Source organism: Ischnura elegans, chromosome 2 (assembly GCF_921293095.1).
Source record: "Ischnura elegans chromosome 2, ioIscEleg1.1, whole genome shotgun sequence".
NCBI lineage: Eukaryota > Metazoa > Arthropoda > Insecta > Odonata > Coenagrionidae > Ischnura > Ischnura elegans.
The window spans coordinates 146710721-146732778 of NC_060247.1; positions in this window are offsets into that span (position 1 = coordinate 146710721).

Consider the following 22058-nt stretch of genomic DNA (forward strand, 5'->3'; position numbering starts at 1 on the left):
ATCTATTTTTGCGATTCAATGAAAAGTGAACATTTTAAAGCGCGGGAAAACGCGACGGGTAAGTATGAATGCCGGTAAAACTCCCGTGTGACGACTTTCTGGTTTCCGCTGCCGCAATTGAGGTGACCTTGGGGCGAGGCTCTGAGCGCTGATACGACGCACGAGGCTTGCAGGTAGCAGAGTACTATGCTGGCTGGTAGCGCTTGGCTTGAATAAGGATTATTAATACGTAATCAAACGAAGAACACTTTCCGACCTTAGCCAGTTATGATAGGTGATTATTAAGACATGTTTCCCTGAGGTCTGTGCCTCACGCATGCACTGTATGATGCATAAGTCCTATCTACTCGTATAGAAACTAGGTCCCTGTGACATCACGTTGAGTGGCATCGTATGGGCGCCAATCTGGCCTTTTTTAAATTAGGATAAAATTGACCCTTGCCATTCGTCCAAACCTATATTTCAAAAACCAAATAATTTGTGTATTATGAATACACTAATGGTGGGTAACGAATCGCAATCAATGCCTTTCGTTTTCATTGATGAAGGAAACTACCCTATTCACAGATGAGTTGATGATGTTTCCTATCCACTAATCCTCGCCCCCAGGATGAACCTCACTCAACTGGTCCATTGTAGTCAGCTCTAGTGAGTGGGTTTTCCTTTCCTTCAAGAGTATTCTTTCCTGAATGAGTTCAAGGGCTCCGACGACGTCACAAATTCAAGAAAACTTGGCTGAAATTAACGCGTTTATTTATTTTGAAATCGTCAGAAAAATGTCATTCTTTATTACGCTGGGAAAGATGAAATGATGAGGAGAGTGATGGAATGGGGGGGATGTGTTTCGAGTGCTCCTGTCTTCCCGCTTCTCCTCGGCCGTGCGCATCGCCCAATTGTGGCTAGCAGCTCACGTCATTCCAGGCAGCGATTCTTCTTCTCAATCTGCTGATTTTCCTGAATGAGCTAAAAAATCAGAGCTTTAAAGATGACTCCAACTTGAGAAAATCAGAGCTCTCATAATTTCGTCGGCTAATGGATCACTGCTTTAGTACTCCATGCAAACCTACCCTAATCGGTAGAATACTCTAGTAATAATAGTAAATGAAGGGTATTTATGTACTTTCCGGGCACCCGTCTTTTTGCGACTTTTTTTCGTCCAATACATTCATAACAGTGTCCTGATTACGAAAATGATAATTTTTTGTGGCGGAAAAGCCGGCAAATTACCTAAAAAGCGAAAAAATTGGGTCACAAAAATTCCATAAAAAGTGGTGATTTGGGTACTCAAAATGTTTGTAATATTATGGCAAACACAGTCATGCAAATATTTTTTAAATCAAATGTAAAATAAGCTCTTTATTACGAATGACAAGCTGGAAATACTTTCTGGTACAGCACCGCGCGCAGCGATTCCTCGCGTACACCGTGAAATGCAAATATGCCGAGGTGGTTTTGGGTTGGGTCAGGGCAAGGTTTTCACATAGAAATCACCGTATTTCGGACTTGTGTGTAGATTCTTGACACTTCGACCCGTCCAAATAATTTCGCTAATGCCACCATTAACCCGTCTGTCGGAGTCAGTCTACACATAAATAAGAAAGAAGCCGCGCCGTAGGCGTATTCCGCCGTGCGCTACCCAACCCACCCCCATGGTCCGTTGACCGCACACCGTGATTTAGCCAGGAATCGCTACGCGCGGTGCAGTACCAGAAAGTAGTTCCAGTTTGTAATGCGTGATAATGAGCTTATTTTACATTTGATTTTAAAAAATATTTGCATGACTGTGTTTGCCATAATATTGCAAACATTTTGAGTACCCAAATGACCACTTTTCGTGGAATTTTTGTGACCCGATTTTTTTGTCACGTGATCACAAACCCCTAAACACTTCTATATAGAGGTTTCACAAATCTTGGATATTAGGTACTAACTAGGTTGGAAGGCGTGATCGTAAATATTTTCTTCCATTCTTCACGCGAAACAGAATGAGATTCATTCGAGAAGGAGTGCGCATACCCGCCTTTGGAACAGCTTATTACGATTACGGCTACTAGCTCAAAATTAACGAATTTATCTTGGAATATCCAGGATGCACAAAGTAGAGAGCAATTTTCAGGTATCAAATTTTAATATTTTTACCCTTAGTTCTTTTCCCATGGGTATTTTTCATGATTGAGATACGGGGAAATATAAAGAGGGTCACCCTACTTCTGAAATTTTTTCTAAGTAATAACATAGTTATACGCGATAGATCTATCGCCAATAGAACCTGAAAATAATTTCCAATGCCCTAATTGAAAAGTTGTGCATTTATTTTTCTCAGACTAAAATGTTGTATTATTCTAAAAGAGCCAAATATTGGAGATCCTCTTCTTTGAGTACTTAATATATTTCAAAATGATAACAGTCGATATCGAAACACGCGTTCTTTGTACAAAATAATGATACTTGCTGCGTCACAAAGCATTGTATTTTAGATCATGGCTACAAATATTTCTTTTACAGGAAAAGAAATGAAGAAAAACATTGATAACCGACCATGATAATAAGCGATACGTGGCTGTTTGCTCTATTCTATTGTTTCCATTGTAGACTTGCATAAGTGGTTATGTTCCGATTGCAATTTTATTTTCAATAAATTTAGTAATCAAACTTGAAAAAATACCACGGTTTATTTTTTAAACCGTTCGAGGCAGCGAGATTTTACGTTTTTAAGACTTAAAAAAATGAAAATAAGGTTTTCTTGGGCTCACTACCGGGTTTAATTCGCTAGTGCTGCTGTCGTTTCGCTGCGATACCCGAGCGTTTGTAAAATTAAATAAGTACATTACTAAAATACTTAATTTCTGAAATGATAAGTTCAAAAAAGATAACATACCCACCGATAGTAAAAATGGTATTAAGCAGCTTATTAGTCACTGAATATAATTTTATGCCTCATATAAACCATATTAAGTAACTTTACACATAGTTATTAATTGTCTTGTTATTCAAGAGTGAAAGGAGTCTAAAAATCTGCAAGCACTGCAATAATTTGGGTAACACAGGAAATTTCCCTCGTCACCAAGTGATCTATCACTAACCACTGCTTTCGATACAGTGCATCAGTGCCTAAAATTTAATCCGATAAACACTGCATACATTGGTCACAAATAATATGCAGCAGGGTGTTTAAACACAAAACTGTAAGGATAGCCCTGAAGGTGTTTCTCCTGGGAGATAAAAAACATTCTCAAACTGATAAAAAAATATCCCCGAGATTATCCCCATGCATTCCATAAAACAAGGATAATTATTTTTCAAGCATTTCACGAGTTATAAATTGGCAGTGGAATTTAAAAGAGGAGAAATTTTGACATCGCCAAGACCAGCAGCATTTTGTGAAGTGCGTACCAATTAGCAGAGTGGACATCATCCAAATAACATGACCTTATAAGTGCATATTTCACCAAGAAAGTTTTAAAGATAGGCTGATACACATTCTCGGAAGAAAGTCGTGGGAAAAAAACACTTTGGCACGGGAATCGATTGAATTAATTGAAAAGTACACATGTCACGCTGCCGCAAGTATTTACTAGATGAGTGCAGCCAAATATTATTATTCCTCACAGCTACTTTTGGCAGCCAAAATTACATTTTTCATTAAAAATAGGACCTAAAACACGAAAACAAGTTTCCAATATTTCTACAGGTTCAGTGACCAAGCATATACCTACATAATGCTTTCAAAAACATATGAAGACATCAACAAAAAACTCAAATTTTAATAATGTTGAATACTGCGCGGAATGGTTTCAACTAACAGCTAGACATAATCCATATCACCCTGAAAGTGAATTAAAATAGAAATTAGCAAGCTTTCTCAACGAAATACCTTGTCCGGAGATGAAGAATGACGTTAACAGGAGACAGGATATCGCCGATGCAGCCACCGAGGTCGGGGGACTCAGAGCGGCGGCCATCCCCAACGTGGTCCGCGGGGATCTCGTCCTGATCCCAGCCCCTATTGAGGAACCCGCTCTTCTCTGGCGACGATCGGCGAACAGAACAACCCCACAACGAGAGCACTCAAAGTAAACCAATCACACACTCACTGCAAGTCTACACACATGGTCTCAACTTCACGCGAAGGAGGAACTATCATCGATAAATATTGGGGAAGCTTCCAGATTCAGGCGCTTGGATTGAAGCGAGGTTAATCCATTTCTTCATCCAGGACATAGCTCACCAATCCTTTCCGTAAGATGTAGGTTCCAGTGATGTACTAGTCGGTTTTCTTGGCAAACAAATAACACTGTTCAACGCTGTGAAAGGACGGGCTAAAACCACCACCACTGATTTGCAATGCGTACTTCACGGACGGAGTTTGTTTGCACTATCAATAATTCGGGGTTAAAGAGGCCGCTCCGATCCCACGGATTTCTTCGGGAGACTTCTAAAAGAAGAAGAGCACGTCGCAGTCGCCAGGGGTGGATTCTCGAGACGAAACTTCCGAAGTCAGCCACCGCCGGAAAAAGCGAATGGGTCAGAGAGCAGGCGATGAACTTGAGTGGCCGCTTCACGTCGTGCGGGGACTGCAAAAACAAAGGGCCTCCATAAGATGACTTCAAAACTCAGATACTATTCAGAAATAGTCTATAGTAGAGTTTTAAAGATGCTATAGACGCAGAGCATTGGCTGTTTTGAGAGATTCCGAAACTCAGGAATCTGCTGGAAGTAATACAAAATTATACTTTCGAGCCACAATACACTTCTCGTACAGCTGCAGAAAGATATTAACAGCAGCGCAACTTAAAGAGGGATTACTAGAGCGTAAAGGCTAAAAAGATAAGGCAAGGGAGAGGTCAATCCAAGTTCAACTGTCAACGATGCACACACTGACCAAAACCGTTAGAGCGAGTCCAGTTATTTGGTCAATATTTTGGGGAATTTATTGCTAAGTCACTGAATGATAGGTTCGCTGTCCTTCGGGTACGTTTCCAAGCACAGAAACGTGTACGTTCGTGAGAGAAGAGTGTGGAGAAGAACAAAAATTTAGAGCGTCACATGAAAAGACGGGAGATCACTCACAACAACTGCGAAAATCGCGGCGCCAACAATGGGTTGCACGGCGAAAGAGCCACGGGAGCGGGCGAAACGTGAGTTGGCGGCGGAGATGAGTACACCGTCGGTGAACACGACCCAACTAAACACAACTTCGTCTCTGGCCATGGAATCTCTCCGGAGGGGTGGCGAATAAAGGGGGGGCAAAGGGAGGGGAGGCGAATAGGGTGGGGGCAAAGGGAGGGGAAAGGGAGGGGCGGGGATACGGTACACACGCCAACGAGGAGGGACTTATGTTGGCGGGTGTGGTGAGGGGGGGAGGAAGAAGGGGCGATTTCGAACAAAACCCACCTTCTCTCCACCACCATGTCGCTCATGAATGAGTCTTTCACGATGAACGATTCATCTGAACGGAGAGAGTGAATGTAGTCGCACATTGCAATAGGCTTGTTCACCATTAACATCCCATTGTCTTTTGTTGATAAGAGTGAAAAATAAGGATCTGTCTTTATTAAATTTTTTAATGGGACCCTTATTTCATTATCTATTCGCCTTGAAATATTTTGGCAGGTGAATTAATGACGCCACGAACTCACATCCTCGCCCATGCGAATATCTGCATTTACTCACAGAGACAGTAATAGTGTAATAGTAATCGGGGGCGATTTTAATCTTCCATCCATAAACTGGGATACTTACACCGTAAAAACGAATTCAAGGAATAGAGAAATCAGCGACGTATTACACAACATACTTGCAAATCACTCTCTAGCACAAGTAGTTGACAAACCTACGAGAGGAAATAAGATATTAGACCTTTTAGCAGTAAGCCATCCTAAGTTGATAAAACAATTCGATATTATTGACGGTATAAGCGATCATCGAGTAATCTTTGCAACGTTAAACATTGATGTAGTGTCAGCCGTAAAACCTAAACGCAAAATTTACTTATTTGATAAATGCAACTTCACTAAATTTGGCGAGATGCTTAATGACTACTACAAAAAATTCGTAGTTACATCAAAGGACCAAAGCACAGATGCGACATGGAAACACTTCCTAGAAATTCTGCGCCAAGAAATCAACGAACATATTCCGCAAAAACTGAAGTGTGATAATAAAAAACCTCGCTGGTACAATAACGATGTCAGAAGGGAACTTAGGAAACAGAGAAAACTATACAACTTGTACAGAAAATCCATCACGTCACGTAATAAATCGAAGGAACTTGAAGCTAAAGAATGTTGCGCTGCACAACGCTCAATGACCAAGAAATCAATGCGAACGGCAATGCGAAAGTTTAAGAAAAAAGTACTCGGTGAATTACTCGAAGAAAATCCGAAATCCTTTTGGTCGTACGCGAGAGAGCTCCAGGGAAAAAATTCAACCGTAGATTCTTTATTTGATAAAGATGGTAAACTAGTCACCGAACATATTGATAAAGCTAACACTTTAAATTTCCACTTCGAAAGTGTATACACTACTGACGATACTCAGTTCAATTTAGACATCCAATATACTGAGGAATCGATGGAAGAAATATCTATACAACGTGATGGGATAACTAAACAACTACAATCGATTAAGAATAGTAAATCTCCGGGTCCGGAGGGAATACCCGCGCGTGTCCTCAGGGAGTTAGCTCCACAGATCGCACCTTATTTAGAGATCATATTCAAGATTTCACTCTCCGAAGGGAAGTTACCGCCAGACTGGAAAATTGCAAGCGTTACACCCATATTCAAAAAGGGAAACAGACATGACCCAGGCAACTACCGTCCGATTTCATTAACATCGATTATAGGCAAGATACTTGAGCATATCGTCGTTAGCAATATCATGACTTTCTTGGACAGACGTAACTTCTTCCATGACTGTCAGCACGGATTCCGAAAAGGTAGATCATGCGAAACACAGCTCGCGCTCTTTCTTCACGACGTTATAAAATCTGGTGAATCGAAAAGACAAGTTGACACACTGTTTCTAGATTTTAAGAAAGCTTTCGACACTGTACCTAACAACAAACTTTTATACATTTTACAGTCATGCGGATTAAACGAAACAGTTTTAAACTGGATACGCGACTTTCTCAGAGATCGTAAACAAAAAGTTGTTCTTGACGGAATTAGCTCCGATGTAGTAAACGTTACATCAGGTGTTCCACAAGGAAGCGTAATCGGCCCCCTGTTGTTCATTATATACATTAATGATCTCTGCTCCCGCATTAGCAGTAAAATACGTTTATTTGCTGACGATGCTGTCATCTATCGCGAAATTAGTGATCAATCTGACTATGAAATTCTATCATCTGACTTAAACAACGTTCATTTGTGTAGCCAAGAGTGGGGACTCAAACTTAATCTAAGCAAGTGCATGACGGTACATTTCTTGCGGAATTCGTCCATCTCTAACCACGTTTATGCAGTGGATGGCATTAATGTAAAGGCAACAGACGAAGTGAAGTACCTGGGAGTTACGATAACCTTGAACCTCACGTGGGGAACACATATAAAGTATATTTGCGGCACAGCCCTGAAGAAATTAGGATTCGTCAAGCGTATTGTGGGAAGATTTTCGGATGAGAAAGTAAAGGAAAGGTGCTATTTCGCTCACGTCCGACCGCACCTGGAATATACGGCGAGCATATGGGATCCGGTGCAGAAAGACTTAATCCGCGAACTGAATAAAATTCAAAGGAAGGCTGCGCGTTTCGTCAAAAACTGCTACGGGCGTACAGACAGTGTTACCCAGATGTTAAGCGAGTTAGGCTGGGAGCCGTTGGAGACTCGGAGGCTGCGCGCTAGGCTTAGATTGCTTGAACAATTGAGAATGGATATCTTTAAGAGCGACACAGTGAACATAATATTAGAGCCACCCTATATTTCCAGGTCCGATAGAAGTGATAAATTAAGAGAGATGTTTTGCCGAACGGATAGATATGCGAATTCGTTTTTCCCCCGAACCATAAAGGACTTTAATAAACGCTAGTCCCAACTTCGTTTGAGCACTTAATTTTTTTTTTTAGCTGTAAACGGCTGTTGTCCTAACACCCCCTGCCACACGCCTTTTAGGCGGCTTGCGGGGTATTATGCAGATGTAGATGTAGATGCGTGTCACGTGGTTCCAAACTGTTCCCTCTCCAGTGAGCGATTCTTTCTTTACCCGATCAAAAATAAATGAACCGAGTCCGAGAAATCAAAAATTCATCAAAATGAACGCGTTATGGCGGATTGACCTGTCTCGCTGGCCTCCGAAACTCACTGTTTCCATAGTATATAAATACCATGCCACACGTTGACTCAACGACGAGAAACCTTGGAGCGTTCGGCACAAAATCTGCATCTGTCAAGTGCTAGTATACCAAGTGCCCGATCACACAAATTCCTCGGCGTCTATCTGGACAATAAGCTAACTTTACTCCCCCACTTGAAATACAGTTCCAAATAAGCCATCAAAGCACGGCAAGCTGTTTATTCACTTTGTTCCCCTTCCTCCCCGCACTCCCCTTGAATCCGACTGTATATTGCAATAGTTCGTTTACACTTCTCTACGGCTGCGAAATTTTCGCAAATAACAAATCCATCGGAAACAAATTAGAATCCTTCCAAAATAAATCCATTCGCCTTCTCCTTAACCTCTCCCGACTCACCAAAATGAAAGACGCACGCTGCGCTCACGGTGTTCCGTGCAAGAATGAATTCATCAATAAACTTGTGAAAAGTCCAGGCTCAGGGGAACAAACAACACTTTACTTACAGACATTTGGAATTATGATTCTACTATCCCAACAACATACAGACTGCCTCAACAAGCTACTCTTCTATGAGTCTTTCCTATGTCTTTCCTTCTCTTAGATTTAAGTATTTCAATGTCTTCTACTTTTTGCCAATTGTCCACAAAAAAAGAGAAAAAAAAACCCAATAAAAAATTATAAAATATGAATAAAGTTATTTCTTTCAATATGAATAAAAACAGAGATAAGAAATGCCATAAACAACAAAAAAAGATATTTAAAAAAAACTAAAAAAATAAAAATAAAAAATAAAACATATAAAAAAATGGAAATATAAGCAATAACAACAAATAAAAAAAGAGAGACTATCATGCAAACGTGGACGAAATAGTGATATTTTTTCTTCATCATCAACATCAGTCAACAATCCTAAGATTGGTTTAACGCAGCTCTCCATTTCTCTCTCCTAACCACTAATCTCTTCATAGCTACATATTTATTCTCTTTTACATCCTTTATAACCTGTCCAATATAACTCATTCGGGGCCGTCCCTTGCCCTTTTTCCCTTCCACTTGTCCTCCAACGATTGTCTTCATCAAACCATCGTGCCTCAAAATGTGGCCAACTAAGTTGTCCCTTCTTCTGTTTAATGTTTCTAGGAGGCTTCTCTTTTCTCCTACTCTCCTTAGCACTTCCTGGTTACTCACACGGTCAATACATTTTATCTTCATCATTCTTCGGTAGCACCACATTTCGAATGCTTCCACTCTTGACTTCTCTGCTGCTGTCAACGTCCAAGCCTCGCTTCCATAGAGAAACATACTCCATATGTAGCATCTGATTAATTGTTTCCTTACCTCTATGCTGGTATTTTCAGCTGTAAGAAGATTCTTCTTTTTGTAGAAAGCCCTATTCGCTTGAGCTATTCTACTGTGTATTTCTTTCTTGCTCCGTCCATCGCTGGTAATTCGGCTTCCCAGGTAAGAGAACTCGTTCACCTCTTCAAGCTTATGCTGTCCTAGGTTGATGTTTGTTTTAGCCTCCTCCCTTTTACTGCAAACTAATAGCTTAGTCTTCTTTTAGCTGATTTTCAGCTGATATCTGGCAATTACTGAGGAAGGACAGGCTTGCTACAAGAGAATAATCAACGAGATTTGCCGCCAAGCGAGGAAAGCCAGAGAATCGTGGATGAGGAACATATGTGAGGACGTACAAGATAACCTCGTAAAAGAGAAAGTGGAAGCGGCCTATAGAATAGTGAGGAACCATTTCAAGGAACGAACACACAAAATGTAATACCATAAGGGATAGGAATCCATAAGGGAAGCTTTCTGCTTGATTTCGTTGATGGCTTTCTCTATGTAAACATTAAAAATTAAGGGGGAAAGCACACAACCTTGTCTCACCCCTTTTCTTATTCTTGCTTCTGCACCGTTTGGTCCACATTTGATCACAGCTACTTGGTTTTTATACAAACTATGAATAATTCTACGACCATTGTAGAGTACGCCGATTTCTTTCAGAATTCTAAGCATTGAATTCCATTCCACGTTATCAAATGCCCTCTCTAAATCGATTAATGCTATGAAAGTCGGTTTGTTTTTCTCCATTCTCTTCTCTATGATCATCCTAAGAGCCAAAATTGCTTCCCTTGTGCCCCTGCTTTTCCTAAATCCGAATTGGTCCTCATCCAGGAATTCTTCTGCTCTTCGTTTAATTCTCCTGTAAATGATTCTTGTCAGAATCTTCGACGCATGTGTCGTCAGGCTTATGGTCCTAAATTCTTCGCACTTCTCAGCTCTCTTCTTTTTGGGTATGGGAATGATGATGTTCTTCTCGAAGTCACTAGGTAAATCTCTTGTTGAGTACATATCGCAGATAGTTTTATACAGTTGAGTTAAGACCTTTTCTCCTGCATTTTTATTAACTCTGCTGGAATGTCATCTATTCCTGGGGCCTTATTCTTTCGCAGGTCTCTTACTGCATCGTCAAATTCCGATCTTAAGATGCTTGCTCCAATGTCATCCTTTTCAACTTCACTTTCCTCTTCGAGAACTTTTGAGCTAAGTTTGCTCCCGTTGTATAATTTCTCCAGGTATTCCTTCCATCTCTCGGCTTTGTCTTCGTTTTCAATTAGAATGTTTTCATTCCTGTCCCTTATGCTATTACATTTTGTGTTTCGTTCCTTGAAATGGTTCCTCACTATTCTATAGGCCGCTTCCACTTTCCCTTTTACGAGGTTATTTTGTACGTCCTCACATATGTTCCTCATCCACGCTTCTCTGGCTTTCCTCGCATGGCGGCAAATCTCGTTCCTTATTCTCTTGTAGCAAGCCTGTCCTTCCTCAGTATTCGTATTCTTATACTATCTCCTTTCTTCAATGAGGTCTAGGATTTCATCCGTGATCCATGGCTTTTTCTTAACACATTTTCTTATCCCTAGAATTTCTCTAGTGGCCTCCTGAAATCCACTTCTTAAGGTAGTCCAGTTATTCTCAACTGAGTTTTCAGACTGATCTAGTCCTTTCTTGCGCTCCACTACTTCTTGAAAGGCCTGTTGATTTTTTGGTTTCTTAAGTTTCTCTAATTGCCAGGTGTTCTTTGCTGATTTCTTCAATTTCTTGAATTTCAGATGGTATTTCATCATCACTAGATTATGATCACTGTCAATATCTGCCCCCGGGTAGCTTTTACAGGCCTTTATCTGGTTTCTAAACCTCTGCTTCACTAAAATATAGTCTAGTTGAAATCTTCTTTTGTCTCCTGGCATTTTCCGTGTGTATCTTCTTCGCACTTGATTCTTAAATAGAGTGTTCGCAACCACTAATTTGTGTTCTGTGCAGAACTCTAACAGCCTTTCTCCTCTTCCATTTCTATTTCCTAATCCATATTTTCCGGTTATTCTTCCATCCTGGCCTTCGCCGACGACAGCGTTCCAATCACCTAAAACAATTAGGTTTTCTTCACCCCTTACCTTTTTGATTACTTCCTTTATATCATCGTAGACGTCTTCAACTTTTTCATCCTCGTAGTCTGTCGTGGGCATGTAGACTTGTACCACTACGGTATCTACTGGCTTACTCTCTATCTTCACCATAACTACCCTTTCATTGTACTGTAGGAGGCTTTTCACACGCATTCCGGCGCTCTTTCTGAGCATTATCCCAACCCCAGCATTACCGTTCAGGGATCCTGTGTGTATAATCCTATAGCTTCCACTCCAAAAGTCTCCCTCCTCAGGCCATTTCATTTCGCTGATTCCTAGCACGTCGATATTCAATCTCTCCATTTCCACTTTAAGGTTTTCTAGCTTACCGCAAGTCCTGAGTGATCTCACGTTCCATGTACCTATCCTCGTAACTTTATCACAATTGACCGATGTACCCTCTCGGGTAGTCCCCGCCCGGAGATCCGAATGGGGGACTAGTTTACCTCCGGAATTTTTTACCTGAGAGAATTCCATCATGTCAGACAATTTAAAGTTGGAGTAGCTGCGCCTCCTCGGGATAATAATGTGGTGGTTTCCCCTTGCTTTCCACATCGCAGTACTACAGCCGTTTAAGTAAATGTTACCACGCCTGAAGTGCAATGAGTGTCGCTGTACTGACCATCGTGATCTCCACCTTCACTCATATGAAGAAGAGCTGCTGCCCTCTCCTCCGGGTGATGTGAGGCATAATTGTTGGCGGCCTCTCATCGCCAAGTCACGGTATCTTCACAGGTTTAGTGTATCATTTAGATGACCTATCTCACCCAGGGATAAACCCATACCACCTCGGATAACCGCCGCTTTTTGTCCACGACTCATTCGCGACTCGGGCTCCCCTTGGCTTGACGTCACTGTAGACCCAACTTTCAGCGCCATTTCAAATTCTAGCCTTTCTGCGGGCGTAACTGCTTACCGCAGCGAGTTCTTGAAGTTACCCTCTATCGAACACTACAAGCCGAACTTTAAATTGAATGCCGATTTATGAAAATAATGATGTTTAGATTTAAAAAAAGATAAATCTGTGTATTTAGATGCTTTCATTTCATGATGAAGTGATGAAATGGGAAGGTGTGCGAGTTAATTCCGTGTCCACACTTCCTTCCAGTAACTCTCAAAACACTGTTTTCCTTGCTACTTCTGCAATATAATTTAAACCTAGATTAATATGACTGGGAGGAAAATACGCTAAAAACGAATTGTTTGCTTAAAAAAATTACAGTTCCGCCACTTTTTAAGTAGAAATTGTGCTCGTTTTCATTCCTCGCCGGGCTTTGAAAATATATAAGATAAAGAAAATTATGCAAGAGGACATTGAAATCCTTTACTTCAATGGGAAGAAAAAAATAAGCATATAGAATGAAAAGAGTGGTAAATTTACCGTTATTACCAATTTCAAATCATTCGAAATAGGAAATCAAAGTGATCACACGTTAAGCAAAAAATCATACATATGAAACGGAATTAACTTCAATATTATGCTGAGAGAAATAAGGATTCCCCGCTAAAATAATTTCTAGAAATGGAAAATGAACCACCAACAATTGCCGTTATCAAAACAGCACCATAGTTGCCCGCTTGAGTGGAGAACAGCCTTCGAATCAGAGGACTCTTCTCTATCTTAAATCCCACAGAAAGTTTCCACTGTAACCTTTGGTCAAAAATTCTAAAAGAAAAATGTTTCATGGCACCAAAAAGCACTGCAGGAAACAAATTCGATAATTTTCAGTGACAATTGCTGAAACAAAAACTTAGACTAATGCATATCAGCTATTTGGTCGATCATGAGTCTGTTGTAGAAATTTAGCTCCACCGTCAAGGTTCATTTTGAAGAGGGTATAAATAATAAGACTCAAGAATTTATGTAAAAGGATTTACTGAACAATTTTTAAAATCTTTTTAGTGGCACCACCAAAGTTGCTCTTCCTTGTTGCATTTTTTTGTTCAAACATTTTATTCTTGTGAAGACCCTCTGCTTGGCGTAACATTTAATAATTGCTTTGACCAAGTTGGAGAGACAGCTCAGAACATTGGTAATTTGTCGAATTAGTCCTAATAAGAGGGTGGTGTCTACTTCATTACAGTTTGCAAGTAAATATAAACGCGAAAGAGTACATAAAAATATTATATGGTTTGACTCAATCAATATTTATAAGTTTATAAAGGCTATTCTTAACCAATTTACTAGTTCGAGAGAAAATATTATGATTGAAATTAACGTAATTTTCTTTTCTGTGAACTGCGATTTAACACTTGATTCCTGATAAATATTTTTATACACGCTAAACCTTTTCTGTCCCTAAATTAATAAACAATTTTGCGCATCCGTGGCCTCGAAAATTTCTCAATAGCTCTCAAAGTCATATGAAAGGACTCAAATTTACAGAATTAGTACTAGAAATTTTTTTACCTGAAATCTTACCATTGGCACACGATGTTACTCATAGCCTACGAGGTAAACGATGAATTTGCAAAATAGTCCCTGCCTGAATGAAAGCGCAAAATATTAAGTTCGATTTGTCTTCAAAAGGAAGAATTCCTGATTTTCCAATGCAATAGGGGCATCTAAGTTCTTGATTACGAAATCTTTAGCATATCCACTTTGTCTGACTGATTCACTTTCACCACTTTTTTCACATGTGTGGGGGGCGAGACACGGTCAATTATTCGCTTAGTTAATATATACAATAAAATGATTTTTCAATTTAAGCATCCGCCTGTGATATGAGACATTCCGCCCAGCTTTCTTCGTTTTCGACAATCTGTTGGAGCACGTTGCCACAGTACAACGTGAGCCTGGCATATCCGACGATTAAAGGCGCTCTTCACCCACAAAAAGTTCGTATTATGAGTAGTGGATCACAAAGACGATTTCCTGTGAAATTGCAGGAAATGTGTTCAGATTCGCGTTAAACACAAGGCGGCGCAAGGTTTTAGGAACTTATTATCTCTCAATTTCTAGCGTGCAAACAATGAAATGGCTAGGATCAGCTGGGATACAGGGTCTACAGTGACGTAACGGGACTTTGCTGGCGCATGCGCAGTTACGAATGAGGCAACCTTACAGTCTAAGAACCTTGGACCCATACCACCTCGGATAACCGCCGCTTTTTGTCCACGACTGCTTATTCGACAAGTAAACTTGCTTATATCGCAGCTAACCTCTATATCTAGAGGTTGACCCACCATCCGCAACCCGGTGGACGCACTCGGTGGCTTAAAGCTCAGCCGCGAGCGTTTAGGAATACTGTCTGAAAAAAATTGCGCAGAGAAACCTGCATAGTTTTCCTGAGAATAAGTCAGTTTTGAAACTAACGGAATAATTCAGTTCAACGAAACATATCTGAATTCTTCATCCCAATCCATAAACTACCTTTATGGCTTCTCTGACGAAGTTTTCTTCTTCTCTTAGTGCCGACCACCTTAAAATCTTCAATCCAGAAAGAATAAGTATTCCAATGGTTACGGATCGTTACACGATGCTTTCCCATCATCCCACATAATTTCCTCGTCATCCTGCCCATCAAACACTGTTGCTTCACAGTGTGTAAGACCAATAAATACTGTCTGAGGATAGTAATTATAATTCCTTAAATACACCCGCGGAATTATACACGTTCTTATACACTGCAACGTAGTTCTGGCAACAGAGATATCGCACTTATCAAAATTATTAGCACAATTATATCTATATGCAGCATATGTTCAACGTCCATTCACGAGATGGCAAACCGGAAAAACTCTCCCTCTCTCACACACGCACAAACAGGAATTTCCGGCCCATAATGCATCATTTCTGCCCCGTGTCTGACATCCTGCTCCCCTCGTCTTAGCGTGGACCTTCTTTACATCTTCCCTCCGGAGGGAGCGAGCGGCATAAGAAATCCCACCCTCACCCCGCATCGCATCGCATCGCATTTGTGGTAACTGTGTGAGCAGTCAATATCACGATCTTCAGCTAAAGCAGGTAATCGGTGTTCGGCATGTTTTTTGTGTTCGGCGGTTATGTATTTAGATGGTCATTTAGTGTTTTATTGTGTGGGTTGTGTAAGGGCTCTTCTAGATCGGTGGTACTTAAAGTGCGGGTTGTCTTGGTATGTCCAGATTGGTGTGAGAAGTTCGTTTTGTGTTCTATGTAGGGAGTCTTCGAAGGCTGTGGCAATGTCGTGTAGGAAGTCAGGTATAGTTTTGATTTGTAAGTTGTTGTGAATGTAAGTGTTGCGGAGGAACCATGGTGCGCCTGTGATTGTTCTCAGAGCCCGGTTCTGAAGGACTTCGAGCCTGTTTAGGTGGGTCTTGGCGATGGAGCCCCAGGCGGGGTATCCGTAGGTAATGATCGGTCTGATCATGGCTGTGTAGAGGATTTAATTCGTTTCCTCGCCCTGTAATGGAATACCCATTAAAGCCAAGAGTCTCCCCAGCGGTGAAACACCCCCAAACCCATTCCACCGGCAGCCATCGCGAAACACGTGCTCCCCGCCCCACCGCCATCTTCCCGCGAAACGAAGAACCTTAGCATGCGAGCCGACGGGAACTGGGAATTTTATGAATCCGCGGAGCGGAAGTTAGGAATGTGACACTAAGGAGGAGACTAAAACGTTCTAAGCTCCAACAAGTCCGCGGAGTGAAAATATTGTAAACTTTTCGAAAGAGTTTTAATTGAAATTTAATTTGTTGCATGGAGTAATAAAACTTATTAACATTAAATTTATAATTAATTCGATATCAGAGAGGGATTCCATGTCAGACAGAATGAAAGCACGTGTTGGAGAAGTACTTGGAGAGAGCATTTCTAATTTCTCCCAGCCCTTTTCATTCGCCCAATTACCGCCCCAAACCTTTGTCCGCATTCAAGTTCACACGTATTTTTTTTATTTGCCATGCTAACTACACTTTTAAAAAGCAGTGAATGAAGGTAAAAGAAGGTATAATTTTTCGGAAATAGACTACTCCAGTTCCAAAATCGTCCACTGAGCAATGCTGTGTGCTTTGAAGGGAATGTACTCATGCCTGCATTATACGGATCTACGACAAAAGAAGAAGAAATTCAATAGCTCCTCAATCAGTTATCGGCATTTTAACGATAGCTTGCTTTTAAATTTCTTTTATTGATATTTTTCACATACTTCAACTGACATTCAGTCTTGTTACGCGATTTCTACCAAGAAAATTTCCCATACGTGGAAAATTTAATGATTGCTCGCGTCGAAAGTGTAGGAGATTGGTTAAAGAGCAGAACCATAACATCCACGGCACTAGCACCTTCGCACACTTCCCACACTCCCCATTCTCTCGCTCTCAATCCATCCAGATAACACAACGCAAATTTAACCTCACAACAACACCCGTTTCACCCCATTTTCAATCCATTATCAGGGCATTGATCCAATAACCCACCTACCATATGGCCTGCACTCAGGTTAACATGGATTTTTATCATTTACCATATAAACACGTTTGCTAAAATTAAACTCTACGTATTGATGAAATAATAAAAGAAAACATTTGCCGATGCCCTCATCTTCTTTACTTGGAGAATGCTCTGAAAAACAGAGGAAGAGTTGGGCGTAGACGGTTAAAATCGGACTGGAAGTAGGTTGAAAGGATTATTTCAGGAGAGTGGAACTGTCGATAGTTAGATGTTAATTATTCCCTCTCCTGCGCACACCCCTCTATGGCGAACCAACAACTTCCATGGAAATAATTATCCTTGTCAAGTCCCGATTCATGTGATTCACTTTTTGTATTTATCTCGCATTTGCCGTACTTCCGTCCATCATTTCAGCAGACATGAATGCATTCTATTTATTCGGAGCTAGGTCGTTGCTCGTTAGAATTATGAATCAATAAACAACAAGTGACTCCGCAGGTCCCAAAGTAGTATACATAAATGCATAATCCTTTTACGATAGGTGAAAATGGATGAATGAACTGCTGCTGAATGCAATTAATCCTAAGTAATCTTAAGTCTCAACCTAACATAGTATTTTCATTACTAGCACATAACAGAAAGAAGTTCATAAAAGATCCAAGCCAGTATCACTTTTATGATTTTTCACTGATATTAAGTGAACTAATTATATCAGCGGTATTTCGAAACAATGCTACCCTTCAGCGTTAGAATACCACGTTGAAAAGTTATAAGGCAGGCACGGAGTTTATCCGGACAACTTTTCCAATATTAAAATAACAGGTGTAATGGCGAATATCGCAATAATATACGCAATAATAACTTTGCCCTTTTAAACTCACTAATGTATTTCAAATCGATTTCTCCTGAAAGATAATACGAACCTTATTGACCAAAATAATCAAATAGTATCTTGTTAATTCATCATGTTCTTTTCGCTCGCGGTAAAATTAAATTCCGATGGGAACTGGCAGGATGTTGGCAACCTGTGTAAATAGTAAGCAACATTTTTTTAAATCATATATAGTCAGCAACAATTGACAACCTGTGTAAGCAAGTAAACTGAGTAGAGCCCATCCTCTTTAAACTCAGAAATACCGCATTACCATCTACTCAAATCTATATTATATCGAAGCCCCCTTTTTCCCTCAACTCCAAAAAAATAAATTCCCTACTACAACTAGTTACGTTCACTTTTCCCCGTTTTTACTTCTCCCCGTCCATTCAACCTCTTGTTTCTCTCTTCGATACAGTCATTCCCTCATTGTATCCGCAACGGTACGGAACGTGCATGAACTTAAGGTGTACGACACGCCTTCATTCTATTCACTGGTTTATGTGGAACTGCTCACGACTTTGTAATTAATGACCTTGCACGATTTCCGTTACTATTATAAGGGATACTTACAGAAATTTCACCAAGTAAAGGAGTTAAAATTCAGAATGTCACTAAATACGTTGTTGGTACGTTATTATATTTCCTTAAGAAAATAATTAATTCCAGGATCTCTCAAGGTATTCTAGAATTGCGTTCTGGAGAGCGTCAAAAAACCTGAGCTAAATTTATGCTGTAATACCTAAGATTCATTAAGAGTGCTTAAATTTGATCACCAACGTGAAAAAAATCATTTTTGGTAGATATAAGATTAAATACAGTTTGTTTCTTGAAATATATCCGGAAAAATAAATGCATACGTAATTCAATAATTTGGAGTATTATGATAGATCATATCCATGAAGGAAAAAAACCCGACTTTTCCCCAACTTTATATCAAATACTTTTTGGGAGTTATATTAGGGTTTGAATGCATCATATGCCATAAAAACGTCCAAAATTGGATTTTACCTACGCAGAGAAAGATTAACTACAATTAAAAAAGCAACCAGACCGGCATTCCAGATCAAATTACTGTCATCCCTTTCCCAATTCTCGGTTTGTACAAAGTATTCGGGATGAGCTCTAGCCTCTCTTTTCCCCTGCGAAGGCTTAAGTCACCTCCATTCAGCCCCACAGAAGGCTCCAATCTGCACCCTCCCCAGAACAGGGATGGGCCAATTTCCCGTCTTATCGCCCTGGGATATGAAATCCTTATTCAGACTCTCCCATCATCCCAAATCCAGCACTTCTCATTAAAGACACGCCTTTCCTCCCACACGGATATCGGGCCTCCACATTCACTTTTATCACCAGCACTTTTGCCCTATCCTGCTACACAGTACTAGCTTACTTAATGTACCTACCCACTCATTTGAACAGTGTATGGACAAGTACCTAAGATAGGCATAAAAGAAAACTGTGGCACATAATTGTATGCAAACTAGTGTACCACTAAATCTTAAAGATCCAAACTACTTTGTCTACGGCATTATAACTATTAATCACCCTATTCAAAGTGGTCAGCACCTGAAACGGTTTATATCAGTGGTTAAAACTTTCTGAAATTGGTAAATAACGTCAATACTATAATAACAATTTAACCATTACTTAATATGAATATTGCCATATTTTTTTAAAAGATGGTAGAAAGCTGCTTTTTTAATATGAATATACATGAAAAAATGGGCATCTACTTCTTCCTTCCTCGGAGGGGGTTGGACTGATCGAATGGGAACAATGTACATTAATTCAGTAAGTTTTGGGGTTACACTTGAGAGAAATGCCTATGTTAATACATTAAATGTAACATCTTCGAGAAAAAATTTCTTTTATGCCACTTATTTTGGCATATTAACATGCAGTTTTTAATATTTTACTCTTATTATATTAATTAAACACAATAATAAATCCCGATTTTTTAGTCAAGTTTTTGGTTGCCGCATAATTATTAATTTGAATAACTAATTACCTCAAGGCCGATATTTCGGCTCATAGCACTTTTCGGCTGAGAATCAAAAGCCGATACATCGGCCCGCGGCACTAAGAGGATTAAATCACTAAAAAGTTTATAATATTTCGATAATAATGAAGCTTGCCTTATCCAGTTTTACTAAAATAATGTAGCATGAAAATGACGTCACTACGAATTATTGGCATTATAAAACCAATAATGTGTTAAAACCATAGATTTATCATTCAAGGAATCAAAGAATGTACCAACTTACCCGCCCCTACAGTAAATTCTGGCTGAACACATGACGATTACGGATGTGTCCAACGACCTTCAACCGCCTCGCCTTTCCCAGCTTCACACAATTTCTCCTTCGCCCCTTTCACACGGCACATTCGTTCGAAACTCAATTTTCCTCGACACCGAGGAAAACCGCGTATGACCAAATGCCCACACACACCCCTTACTCCGGCTGATACGCAATTTCCACCCCACTCCCTGTTCCTCCTTTTTATCCCACAACTAAACTGCTCCGTGCTTGCATTCTACTTCAGTGAACTACGAGAAACTTACAGATTTTTGTTGCATTAAATGTAAGGTAATAAAAAAATGAAAATATATCCTATATTTATTGTTATTATGCAAACCCATTATAGAGCATTAATTTGCGGCGAAACACGACAGACAATAAGTAAAATTAGGGCAGGTCCTTTTGGTGAATGGTTTGGCGAATAATATTATGTCCGTCTCAATTAAAAATAATACAGAAAGGGAAGTATGCAAACAGCGGGAGGAACAACTCCCTCCGATAGGAAATAATTTCAATGAAAGCCATACCCATTTGTGACAAATTCTGATAATTTTAGAGATTCTACTCGTATCTATTGCACATCCTCGATTTGACTATTTCTTCGTGATCTTCAGTTGAAAAATTGTTATTATATTGAAGACATTTAAATAAAATACAAAGGACGTAGTGATAGCGAATCATCTATATCACTCTTCAAGTCTTCCCTAAAATGAAGTGTATTATAGAATCCACAGAGTCAAAGTAAACTTTAACCTTTAGCAGTACTAGAACCACATTCCGTATAAAGCAAAGCCAGTATCGTTTTCATCAATCTTAAACTCATAGTCACATTAACTGTGACATAGGTTTTAACTCAGAGTGGATGATTCTGGAATCTTTTTGAATAGAAAGTAGTTGAAAATTACAGATGGTAGTAAACTTTTATTTCGTAAGTGATTTATAGATGGCTGAAAATTTAACTAGGGCTCAATGATTCAGAATAATTGAAATGACATAAGGATAAATGCTCATATAACATAGTTAAGGTATAATTTCGAATATCCATAAAAATATTTTCTAGGGATTGACAATTTTTCAACTGAAGAGGACAAAATAAATCGCCAATGCGCTTCCGAAAGAATCAAAACGTACCACAAGAGTTGGCTAATAACAACCAAATCTAACAAGGGGAGACCACGAAACTTGCTCCTCCTTTTGCAATGCCGTATTTTTTATGGCCTTCGGAATGGCGAACACATCCCTGAACTAGTAGTGGTTCCGTTGAATGGGCCTTAGTTTGGCTGTAATTAATTAATTTTCATGCGGTACTTTTCACAATCCGCGTATAGTTTCATAATGTCGCACTACTTAGCGGGCGGGTCAGTTGGGGTAGTGGTTAGCGTTTACGGCTGCCTCTCAGGGGACCAGGGTTCGGGGCTCCGTGATGGCTGAATATTTTGTTGTCTTCATTGTGATCATACGGCGTCCACTTTTTCATTAATTTTAATTGCGACAAACATAGACATGAGACTTTTTTTTATCATCATAATGGCGTTTAGGTATTTAAGCAGTGTCATTTCAAACACGGAGATACGACGACTACACTAGCAAGGGTTGGTGTGCGCCAAAATGTTAATTTTTTCATTGCTTATACTGAAGATGGCTCTTGGAACAAACGGCGGGGGTTTATAAGCATCTTCAGAGTAGTAACACCCAGGGACGCCGACTTGCAAAAAATATTGGGGGGGCCTAAACCGGGGACTTGCCC